Raw genomic sequence first — 12,582 nt, 5'->3', positions numbered from 1 at the left:
CAATTAGATGTTTGTCCATGTTTCGCCGAACATAACATTTGAAAGTGTTTTTGACACCCTTGGTTTACTCATCCTGCTCAGTATCTTTCCATTTCTCCAAACATACAATTAAAATGTTTTCTCCAAACGTCAAATTTAGAAGATAAAGGGTTACGATTTTGGATAGGGTTAAAACATTAAGTCAAGCCCAAGCCTACTTGATGGTAATAACACATTATCACAGAGCTGGAGAGTGCTTTTATGTGGAGTGGAGAGAGAGAGAGAGCGAGAGAGAGAGAGTGAGAGAGAGAGTGAGAGAGTGAGAGAGAGAGAGAGCGCGGCGGGCGAGAGAGAGAGAGAGACAAAGAGAGAGACAGAGAGACAGAGAGAGAGACAGACAGAGAGACAGACAGAGAGAGAGAGAGAGAGAGAGAGAGAGAGAGAGAGAGAGATGGAGCAACAAGCTCTCACAGTCTCACTGCATAATTAGAGGTTTATCCACGTTTCTCCAAACGTTCAATTTCAAAGTTGCTCCAAATGTCAAATTTAGAAGGTTAAGGGTTTTAGTATTTATTAGGTTCCCAATTACACTATATATACAAAAGTATGTGGACACCCCTTCAAAGTTGTGGATTTGGCTATTGCAGTCACACCCGTAGCTGACAGGTGTATAAAATTAAGGGCACACAGTCATATCGCCATAGACAAACATTAGTAGTAGAATGTCTTACTGAAGATCTCAGCCCTGCTAGAGTTGTCCCCCGGTCCCCCGGTCAACTCCCAAGGGTTCCCAAGTGGCGTAGTGGTCTAAGGCACTGCATCTCAGTGCAAGAGGATTCACTACAGTCCCTGGTTTGAATCCAGGCTGTATCACATCCGGCTGTGATTTGGAGTCCCATAGTGCGGCGCAACAAATTGGCACAGCATCGTCCATGTTAGGCTGGGGTAGACCGTCATTGTAAATAAGCATTTGTTCTCAACTAACTTGCCTAGTTAAATAAAGCAAACATGTACAGTAAGTGCTGTTACTTTGAGGTGGAAACATCTAGGAGAAACAACGGCTCAGCTGTGAAGTGGTAGGCTATACAAGCTCACAGAAAGGGAATGACGAATGCTGAAGCACGTAGCATGTAGAAATCGCCCGTCCTCGTTTACAACACCCACTACCGAGTTTCAAACTGCCTCTGGAAGTAATGTCAGCACAAGAATTGTTCATCGGGAGCTTCATGAAATGGGTTTCCATGGCCGAGCATCCGCACACAAGCCTAAGATCACCATGCGCAATACCAAGCATAGGCTAGAGTGGTGTAAAGCTCACCGCCATTGGACTCTGGAGCAGTGGAAACTTGTTCTCTGGAGTGATGAATCACGCTTCACCAACTGGCAGTCTGACAGACAAATCTGGGTTTGGTGGATGCCAGGAGAACGCTACCTGCCTGAATGCAAAGTGCCGACTGTAAAGTTTGGTGGAGGAGTAATAATGGTCTGGAGCTGTTTTTCATGGTTCAGGCCCCTTAGTTCCAGTGAAGGGAAATCTTAACGTTACAGCATACAATGACATTCTAGATGATTCTGTGCTTCCAACTTTGTGGCAACAGTTTGGGAAATGCCCTTTTCTGCTTCAGCATGACAAAACCCCCGCGCACGAAACGATGTCTATACAGAAATGGTTTGTCGAGATTGGTGTGGAAGAACATGACTGGCCTTTACAGAGTCCTCACCTCAACCCCATCAAACACCTTTTGGGATGAATTGGAACGCCGAACAAAGAGCCAGGTCTAATCGCCAAACGTCAGTGCCCGACCTCACTAACGCTCTTGTGGCTGAACTGAAGAAAGTCTGTGTAGCGATGACCAACATCAAGTGGAAAGCTTCTTCTTCCCAGAAGAGTGGAAGCTGTTAAAGCAACATATTAATGCCCATGATTGTGGAATTGAGATGTTCAATGAGTAGGTGTCTACATACTTTTGTTCATGTAGCGTTGAGGGACCCATAACTTCACCTAACAATAACATAACCCTAGGATTATAAATCATTCAATATTTGAGGTGAAAAAATGGAAACTCAAATGTCTGTCATGACATTTCATAACCTGATCACCAGATAATTTTGTGAATAATCCCACTTGGCTACTCTGTAATGTGTTGTCATTCTAAATGTCCTGAATAAAGGAAAATATCTCTATGTGTGTTGTACAATAGCCTATCCATCAAGGATTTAATAGTATGTTGTAGCTAGTGTGCCTAGTTTCTTCCTGGGGTATAAATAGGAAACAACACCACTGATAAAACACAGACAATACTGAAGCACTACATTTACATTACAATTTAGACACTCAGATGACTCTCCCATCTAGAGAAACCTACAGGCAAGACAAAACACACATCACAGTCTTTCCCCAACCACCAATTACATACATTACAATACATATGATATATAATACATAATACAATGGGAAAAACGATACAAAATGCATACAAAGGTGTGTATTCAGAGCAATGGCGTGTTCTTTAATCTGGATTTGAATCTTGGATTATTGCGAACTTGAGTTACCTGGGGGATGGTAGAGAGTTCCATTTAGTTACCTGGGGGATGGTAGAGAGTTCCATTTAGTTACCTAGGGGGTGGTAGAGAGTTCCATTTAGTTACCTGGGGGATGGTAGAGAGTTCCATTTAGTTACCTGGGGGGTGGTAGAGAGTTCCATTTAGTTACCAGGGGGATGGCAGAGAGTTCCATTTAGTTACCTGGGGGATGGTAGAGAGTTCCATTTAGTTACCTGGGGGATGGCAGAGAGTTCCATTTAGTTACCTGGGGGATGGTAGAGAGTTCCATTTAGTTACCTGGGGGATGGTAGAGAGTTCCATTTAGTTACCTGGGGGATGGTAGAGAGTTCCATTTAGTTACCAGGGGGATGGTAGAGAGTTCCATTTAGTTACCAGGGGGATGGTAGAGAGTTCCATTTAGTTACCTGGGGGATGGTAGAGAGTTCCATTTAGTTACCAGGGGGATGGTAGAGAGTTCCATTTAGTTACCTGGGGGATGGTAGAGAGTTCCATTTAGTTACCAGGGGGTGGTAGAGAGTTCCATTTAGTTACCTGGGGGATGGTAGAGAGTTCCATTTAGTTACCTGGGGGATGGTAGAGAGTTCCATTTAGTTACCAGGGGGATGGTAGAGAGTTCCATTTAGTTACCTGGGGGATGGTAGGGAGTTCCATTTAGTTACCAGGGGGTGGTAGAGAGTTCCATTTAGTTACCTGGGGGATGGTAGAGAGTTCCATTTAGTTACCTAGGGGGTGGTAGAGAGTTCCATTTAGTTACCTGGGGGATGGTAGAGAGTTCCATTTAGTTACCAGGGGGATGGTAGAGAGTTCCATTTAGTTACCTGGGGGATGGCAGAGAGTTCCATTTAGTTACCTGGGGGATGGTAGAGAGTTCCATTTAGTTACCTGGGGGATGGTAGAGAGTTCCATTTAGTTACCTAGGGGGTGGTAGAGAGTTCCATTTAGTTACCTGGGGGATGGTAGAGAGTTCCATTTAGTTACCTGGGGATGGTAGAGAGTTCCATTTAGTTGCCTGGGGGATTGTAGAGAGTTCCATTTAGTTACCTAGGGGGTGGTAGAGAGTTCCATGTAGTTACCTGGGGGATGGTAGAGAGTTCCATTTAGTTACCAGGGGGATGGTAGAGAGTTCCATTTAGTTACCTGGGGGATGGTAGAGAGTTCCATTTAGTTACCTGGGGGATGGTAGAGAGTTCCATTTAGTTACCTGGGGGATGGTAGAGAGTTCCATTTAGTTACCTGGGGGATGGCAGAGAGTTCCATTTAGTTGCCTGGGGGATGGCAGAGAGTTCAGTTAGTTGTCTGGGGGATGGTAGAGTTGTTACATTTAGTTACCAGGGGGATGGCAGAGAGTTCCATTTAGTTACCTGGGGGATGGCAGAGAGTTCCATTTAGTTACCTGGGGGATGGTAGAGAGTTCCATTTAGTTACCTGGGGGATGGTAGAGAGTTCCATTTAGTTACCTGGGGGATGGCAGAGAGTTCCATTTAGTTGCCTGGGGGATGGCAGAGAGTTCCATTTAGTTGTCTGGGGGATGGTAGAGAGTTACATTTAGTTACCAGGGGGATGGCAGAGAGTTCCATTTAGTTACCAGGGGGATGGCAGAGAGTTCCATTTAGTTGCCTGGGGGATGGCAGAGAGTTCAGTTTAGTTGTCTGGGGGATGGTAGAGTTGTTACATTTAGTTACCAGGGGGATGGCAGAGAGTTCCATTTAGTTACCTGGGGGATGGCAGAGAGTTCCATTTAGTTATCTGGGGGATGGTAGAGAGTTCCATTTAGTTACCTGGGGGATGGTAGAGAGTTCCATTTAGTTACCTGGGGGATGGCAGAGAGTTCCATTTAGTTGCCTGGGGGATGGCAGAGAGTTCCATTTAGTTGTCTGGGGGATGGTAGAGAGTTACATTTAGTTACCAGGGGGATGGCAGAGAGTTCCATTTAGTTACCAGGGGGATGGCAGAGAGTTCCATTTAGTTACCTGGGGGATGGTAGAGAGTTAGATTTAGTTACCAGGGGGATGGCAGAGAGTTCCATTTAGTTACCAGGGGGATGGCAGAGAGTTCCATTTAGTTACCTGGGGGATGGCAGAGAGTACCATTTAGTTACCTGGTGGATGGTAGAGAGTTCGATTTAGTTACCAGGTGATGGCAGAGAGTTCCATTTAGTTACCAGGTGATGGTATAGAGTTCCATTTAGTTACCTGGGGGATGGTAGAGAGTTCCATTTAGTTACATAGGTGATGTTAGAGAGTTCCATTTAGTTGCCTGGGGGATGGCAGAGAGTTCCATTTAGTTACCTGGGGGATGGCAGAGAGTTCCATTTAGTTGCCTGGGGGATGGCAGAGAGTTCAGTTTAGTTGTCTGGGGGATGGTAGAGTTGTTACATTTAGTTACCAGGGGGATGGCAGAGAGTTCCATTTAGTTACCTGGGGGATGGCAGAGAGTTCCATTTAGTTACCTGGGGGATGGCAGAGAGTTCCATTTAGTTACCTGGGGGATGGTAGAGAGTTCCATTTAGTTACCTGGGGGATGGTAGAGAGTTCCATTTAGTTACCTGGGGGATGGCAGAGAGTTCCATTTAGTTGCCTGGGGGATGGCAGAGAGTTCCATTTAGTTGTCTGGGGGATGGTAGAGAGTTACATTTAGTTACCAGGGGGATGGCAGAGAGTTCCATTTAGTTACCAGGGGGATGGCAGAGAGTTCCATTTAGTTACCTGGGGGATGGTAGAGAGTTACATTTAGTTACCAGGGGGATGGCAGAGAGTTCCATTTAGTTACCAGGGGGATGGCAGAGAGTTCCATTTAGTTACCAGGGGGATGGCAGAGAGTTCCATTTAGTTACCTGGGGGATGGTAGAGAATTCCATTTAGTTACCTGGGGGATTGTAGAGAGTTCCATTTAGTTGTCTGGGGGATGGTAGAGAGTTCCATTTAGTTACCTGGGGGATGGCAGAGAGTACCATTTAGTTACCTGGGGGATGGCAGAGAGTTCCATTTAGTTGCCTGGGGGATGGCAGAGAGTTCCCTTTAGTTGTCTGGGGGATGGTAGAGAGTTACATTTAGTTAGCAGGGGGATGGCAGAGAGTTCCATTTAGTTACCTGGGGGATGGCAGAGAGTTCCACTTAGTTACCTGGGGGATGGTAGAGAGTTCCATTTAGTTACCTGGGGGATTGTAGAGAGTTCCATTTAGTTACCTGGTGATGGTAGAGAGTTCCATTTAGTTACCTGGTGATGGTAGAGAGTTCCATTTAGTTACCTGGGGGATGGCAGAGAGTACCATTTAGTTACCTGGGGGATGGTAGAGAGTTCGATTTAGTTACCAGGTGATGGCAGAGAGTTCCATTTAGTTACCAGGTGATGGTATAGAGTTCCATTTAGTTACCTGGGGGATGGTAGAGAGTTCCATTTAGTTACCTGGGGGATGGTAGAGAGTTCCATTTAGTTACATAGGTGATGTTAGAGAGTTCCATTTAGTTGCCTGGGGGATGGCAGAGAGTTCCATTTAGTTGCCTGGGGGATGGCAGAGAGTTCCATTTAGTTGCCTGGGGGATGGCAGAGAGTTCCCTTTAGTTGTCTGGGGGATGGTAGAGAGTTACATTTAGTTAGCAGGGGGATGGCAGAGAGTTCCATTTAGTTACCTGGGGGATTGTAGAGAGTTCCATTTAGTTACCTGGGGGATGGCAGAGAGTTCCATTTAGTTACCTGGGGGATGGCAGAGAGTACCATTTAGTTACCTGGGGGATGGCAGAGAGTTCCATTTAGTTACCTGGGGGATGGCAGAGAGTTCCATTTAGTTGCCTGGGGGATGGCAGAGAGTTCCCTTTAGTTGTCTGGGGGATGGTAGAGATTTACATTTAGTTACCAGGGGGATGGCAGAGAGTTCCATTTAGTTACCTGGGGGATGGCAGAGAGTTCCATTTAGTTACCTGGGGGATGGTAGAGAGTTCCATTTAGTTACCTGGGGGATTGTAGAGAGTTCCATTTAGTTGTCTGGGGGATGGTAGAGAGTTCTATTTAGTTACCTGGGGGGTGGCAGAGAGTTCCATTTAGTTACCTGGGGGATGGTAGAGAGTTCCATTTAGTCGCCTGGGGGATTGTAGAGAGTTCCATTTAGTTACCTGGGGGATGGCAGAGAGTTCCATTTAGTTACCAGGGGGATGGCAGACAGTTTCATTTAGTTGTCTGGGGGATGGTAGAGAGTTCCATTTAGTTACCTGGGGGATGGTAGAGAGTTCCATTTAGTTACCTGGGGGATAGTAGAGAGTTCCATTTAGTTACCTGGGGGATGGTAGAGAGTTCCATTTAGTTACCTGGGGGATGGTAGAGAGTTCCATTTAGTTACCTAGGGGATGGTAGAGAGTTCCATTTAGTTACCTGGGGGATGGTAGAGAGTTCCATTTAGTTACCTGGGGGATGGTAGAGAGTTCCATTTAGTTACCTGGGGGATGGTAGAGAGTTCCATTTAGTTACCTGGGGGATGGTAGAGAGTTCCATTTAGTTACCTAGGGGATGGTAGAGAGTTCCATTTAGTTACCTGGTGATGGCAGAGAGTTCAGTTTTGTTGTCTGGGGGATGGTAGAGAGTTACATTTAGTTTCCAGGGGGATGGCAGAGAGTTCCATTTAGTTACCTGGGGGATGGTAGAGAGTTCCATTTAGTTACCTGGGGGATGGTAGAGAGTTCCATTTAGTTACCTGGGGGATGGTAGAGAGTTCCATTTAGTTACCTGGGGGATGGCAGAGAATTCCATTTAGTTGCCTGGGGGATGGCAGAGAGTTCCATTTAGTTACCTGGGGGATGGTAGAGAGTTCCATTTAGTTACCTGGGGGATGGTAGAGAGTTCCATTTAGTTACCTGGGGGATGGTAGAGAGTTCCATTTAGTTACCTGGGGGATGGTAGAGAGTTCCATTTAGTTACCTGGGGGATGGCAGAGAGTTCCATTTAGTTGCCTGGGGGATGGCAGAGAGTTCAGTTTAGTTGTCTGGGGGATGGTAGAGTTGTTACATTTAGTTACCAGGGGGATGGCAGAGAGTTCCATTTAGTTACCTGGGGGATGGCAGAGAGTTCCATTTAGTTACCTGGGGGATGGTAGAGAGTTCCATTTAGTTACCTGGGGGATGGTAGAGAGTTCCATTTAGTTACCTGGGGGATGGTAGAGAGTTCCATTTAGTTACCTGGGGGATGGCAGAGAGTTCCATTTAGTTGCCTGGGGGATGGCAGAGAGTTCCATTTAGTTGTCTGGGGGATGGTAGAGAGTTACATTTAGTTACCAGGGGGATGGCAGAGAGTTCCATTTAGTTACCAGGGGGATGGCAGAGAGTTCCATTTAGTTACCTGGGGGATGGTAGAGAGTTACATTTAGTTACCAGGGGGATGGCAGAGAGTTCCATTTAGTTACCAGTGGGATGGCAGAGAGTTCCATTTAGTTACCTGGGGGATGGCAGAGAGTTCCATTTAGTTACCTGGGGGATGGTAGAGAGTTCCATTTAGTTACCTGGGGGATGGCAGAGAGTTCCATTTAGTTGCCTGGGGGATGGCAGAGAGTTCCATTTAGTTGTCTGGGGGATGGTAGAGAGTTACATTTAGTTACCAGGGGGATGGCAGAGAGTTCCATTTAGTTACCAGGGGGATGGCAGAGAGTTCCATTTAGTTACCTGGGGGATGGTAGAGAGTTACATTTAGTTACCAGGGGGATGGCAGAGAGTTCCATTTAGTTACCAGGGGGATGGCAGAGAGTTCCATTTAGTTACCAGGGGGATGGCAGAGAGTTCCATTTAGTTACCTGGGGGATGGCAGAGAATTCCATTTAGTTACCTGGGGGATTGTAGAGAGTTCCATTTAGTTGTCTGGGGGATGGTAGAGAGTTCCATTTAGTTACCTGGGGGATGGCAGAGAGTACCATTTAGTTACCTGGGGGATGGCAGAGAGTTCCATTTAGTTGCCTGGGGGATGGCAGAGAGTTCCCTTTAGTTGTCTGGGGGATGGTAGAGAGTTACATTTAGTTAGCAGGGGGATGGCAGAGAGTTCCATTTAGTTACCTGGGGGATGGCAGAGAGTTCCACTTAGTTACCTGGGGGATGGTAGAGAGTTCCATTTAGTTACCTGGGGGATTGTAGAGAGTTCCATTTAGTTACCTGGTGATGGTAGAGAGTTCCATTTAGTTACCTGGTGATGGTAGAAAGTTCCATTTAGTTACCTGGGGGATGGCAGAGAGTACCATTTAGTTACCTGGGGGATGGTAGAGAGTTCGATTTAGTTACCAGGTGATGGCAGAGAGTTCCATTTAGTTACCAGGTGATGGTATAGAGTTCCATTTAGTTACCTGGGGGATGGTAGAGAGTTCCATTTAGTTACCTGGGGGATGGTAGAGAGTTCCATTTAGTTACATAGGTGATGTTAGAGAGTTCCATTTAGTTGCCTGGGGGATGGCAGAGAGTTCCATTTAGTTGCCTGGGGGATGGCAGAGAGTTCCATTTAGTTGCCTGGGGGATGGCAGAGAGTTCCCTTTAGTTGTCTGGGGGATGGTAGAGAGTTACATTTAGTTAGCAGGGGGATGGCAGAGAGTTCCATTTAGTTACCTGGGGGATTGTAGAGAGTTCCATTTAGTTACCTGGGGGATGGCAGAGAGTTCCATTTAGTTACCTGGGGGATGGCAGAGAGTACCATTTAGTTACCTGGGGGATGGCAGAGAGTTCCATTTAGTTACCTGGGGGATGGCAGAGAGTTCCATTTAGTTGCCTGGGGGATGGCAGAGAGTTCCCTTTAGTTGTCTGGGGGATGGTAGAGATTTACATTTAGTTACCAGGGGGATGGCAGAGAGTTCCATTTAGTTACCTGGGGGATGGCAGAGAGTTCCATTTAGTTACCTGGGGGATGGTAGAGAGTTCCATTTAGTTACCTGGGGGATTGTAGAGAGTTCCATTTAGTTGTCTGGGGGATGGTAGAGAGTTCTATTTAGTTACCTGGGGGGTGGCAGAGAGTTCCATTTAGTTACCTGGGGGATGGTAGAGAGTTCCATTTAGTCGCCTGGGGATTGTAGAGAGTTCCATTTAGTTACCTGGGGGATGGCAGAGAGTTCCATTTAGTTACCAGGGGGATGGCAGACAGTTTCATTTAGTTGTCTGGGGGATGGTAGAGAGTTCCATTTAGTTACCTGGGGGATGGTAGAGAGTTCCATTTAGTTACCTGGGGGATGGTAGAGAGTTCCATTTAGTTACCTGGGGGATGGTAGAGAGTTCCATTTAGTTACCTGGGGGATGGTAGAGAGTTCCATTTAGTTACCTAGGGGATGGTAGAGAGTTCCATTTAGTTACCTGGGGGATGGTAGAGAGTTCCATTTAGTTACCTGGGGGATGGTAGAGAGTTCCATTTAGTTACCTGGGGGATGGTAGAGAGTTCCATTTAGTTACCTGGGGGATGGTAGAGAGTTCCATTTAGTTACCTAGGGGATGGTAGAGAGTTCCATTTAGTTACCTGGTGATGGCAGAGAGTTCAGTTTAGTTGTCTGGGGGATGGTAGAGAGTTACATTTAGTTTCCAGGGGGATGGCAGAGAGTTCCATTTAGTTACCTGGGGGATGGTAGAGAGTTCCATTTAGTTACCTGGGGGATGGTAGAGAGTTCCATTTAGTTACCTGGGGGATGGTAGAGAGTTCCATTTAGTTACCTGGGGGATGGCAGAGAATTCCATTTAGTTGCCTGGGGGATGGCAGAGAGTTCCATTTAGTTACCTGGGGGATGGTAGAGAGTTCCATTTAGTTACCTGGGGGATGGTAGAGAGTTCCATTTAGTTACCTGGGGGATGGTAGAGAGTTCCATTTAGTTACCTGGGGGATGGTAGAGAGTTCCATTTAGTTACCTGGGGGATGGCAGAGAGTTCCATTTAGTTGCCTGGGGGATGGTAGAGAGTTCCATTTAGTTACCTGGGGGATGGCAGAGAATTCCATTTAGTTGCCTGGGGGATGGCAGAGAGTTCCATTTAGTTACCTGGGGGATGGTAGAGAGTTCCATTTAGTTACCTGGGGGATGGTAGAGAGTTCCATTTAGTTACCTGGGGGATGGTAGAGAGTTCCATTTAGTTACCTGGGGGATGGTAGAGAGTTCCATTTAGATACCTGGGGGATGCCAGAGAGTTCCATTTAGTTGCCTGGGGGATGGCAGAGAGTTCAGTTTAGTTGTCTGGGGGATGGTAGAGTTGTTACATTTAGTTACCAGGGGGATGGCAGAGAGTTCCATTTAGTTACCTGGGGGATGGCAGAGAGTTCCATTTAGTTACCTGGGGGATGGTAGAGAGTTCCATTTAGTTACCTGGGGGATGGTAGAGAGTTCCATTTAGTTACCTGGGGGATGGTAGATAGTTCCATTTAGTTACCTGGGGGATGGCAGAGAGTTCCATTTAGTTGCCTGGGGGATGGCAGAGAGTTCCATTTAGTTGTCTGGGGGATGGTAGAGAGTTACATTTAGTTACCAGGGGGATGGCAGAGAGTTCCATTTAGTTACCAGGGGGATGGCAGATAGTTCCATTTAGTTACCTGGGGGATGGTAGAGAGTTCCATTTAGTTACCAGGGGGATGGCAGAGAGTTCCATTTAGTTACCAGGGGGATGGCAGAGAGTTCCATTTAGTTACCTGGGGGATGGCAGAGAGTTCCATTTAGTTACCTGGGGGATGGTAGAGAGTTCCATTTAGTTACCTGGGGGATTGTAGAGAGTTCCATTTAGTTGTCTGGGGGATGGTAGAGAGTTACCTTTAGTTACCAGGGGGATGGCAGAGAGTTCTATTTAGTTACCTGGGGGGTGGCAGAGAGTTCCATTTAGTTACCTGGGGGATGGTAGAGAGTTCCATTTAGTTGCCTGGGGGATTGTAGAGAGTTCCATTTAGTTACCTGGGGGATGGTAGAGAGTTCCATTTAGTTACCTGGGGGATGGTAGAGAGTTCCATTTAGTTACCTGGGGGATGGTAGAGAGTTCCATTTAGTTACCTGGGGGATGGCAGAGAGTTCCATTTAGTTACCTGGGGGATGGCAGAGAGTACCATTTAGTTACCTGGGAGATGGCAGAGAGTTCCATTTAGTTGCCTGGGGGATGGCAGAGAGTTCCCTTTAGTTGTCTGGGGGATGGTAGAGAGTTACATTTAGTTAGCAGGGGGATGGCAGAGAGTTCCATTTAGTTACCTGGGGGATGGCAGAGAGTTCCACTTAGTTACCTGGGGGATGGTAGAGAGTTCCATTTAGTTACCTGGTGATGGTAGAGAGTTCCATTTAGTTACCTGGTGATGGTAGAGAGTTCCATTTAGTTACCTGGGGGATGGCAGAGAGTACCATTTAGTTACCTGGGGGATGGTAGAGAGTTCGATTTAGTTACCAGGTGATGGCAGAGAGTTCCATTTAGTTACCAGGTGATGGTATAGAGTTCCATTTAGTTACCTGGGGGATGGCAGAGAGTACCATTTAGTTACCTGGGGGATGGTAGAGAGTTCGATTTAGTTACCAGGTGATGGCAGAGAGTTCCATTTAGTTACCAGGTGATGGTAGAGAGTTCCATTTAGTTACCTGGGGGATGGTAGAGAGTTCCATTTAGTTACCTGGGGGATGGTAGAGAGTTCGATTTAGTTACCAGGTGATGGCAGAGAGTTCCATTTAGTTACCAGGTGATGGTATAGAGTTCCATTTAGTTACCTGGGGGATGGTAGAGAGTTCCATTTAGTTACCTGGGGGATGGTAGAGAGTTCCATTTAGTTACATAGGTGATGTTAGAGAGTTCCATTTAGTTGCCTGGGGGATGGCAGAGAGTTCCATTTAGTTGCCTGGGGGATGGCAGAGAGTTCCATTTAGTTGCCTGGGGGATGGCAGAGAGTTCCCTTTAGTTGTCTGGGGGATGGTAGAGAGTTACATTTAGTTAGCAGGGGGATGGCAGAGAGTTCCATTTAGTTACCTGGGGGATGGCAGAGAGTTCCATTTAGTTACCTGGGGGATGGTAGAGAGTTCCATTTAGTTACCTGGGGGATTGTAGAGAGTTCCATTTAGTTGTCTGGGGGATGGTAGAGAGTTCT

Source organism: Oncorhynchus kisutch, linkage group LG14 (assembly GCF_002021735.2).
Source record: "Oncorhynchus kisutch isolate 150728-3 linkage group LG14, Okis_V2, whole genome shotgun sequence".
Lineage (NCBI taxonomy): Eukaryota > Metazoa > Chordata > Actinopteri > Salmoniformes > Salmonidae > Oncorhynchus > Oncorhynchus kisutch.
The sequence above is the reverse complement of the archived record's forward strand: the minus strand, read 5'-3'. Positions refer to the sequence as shown.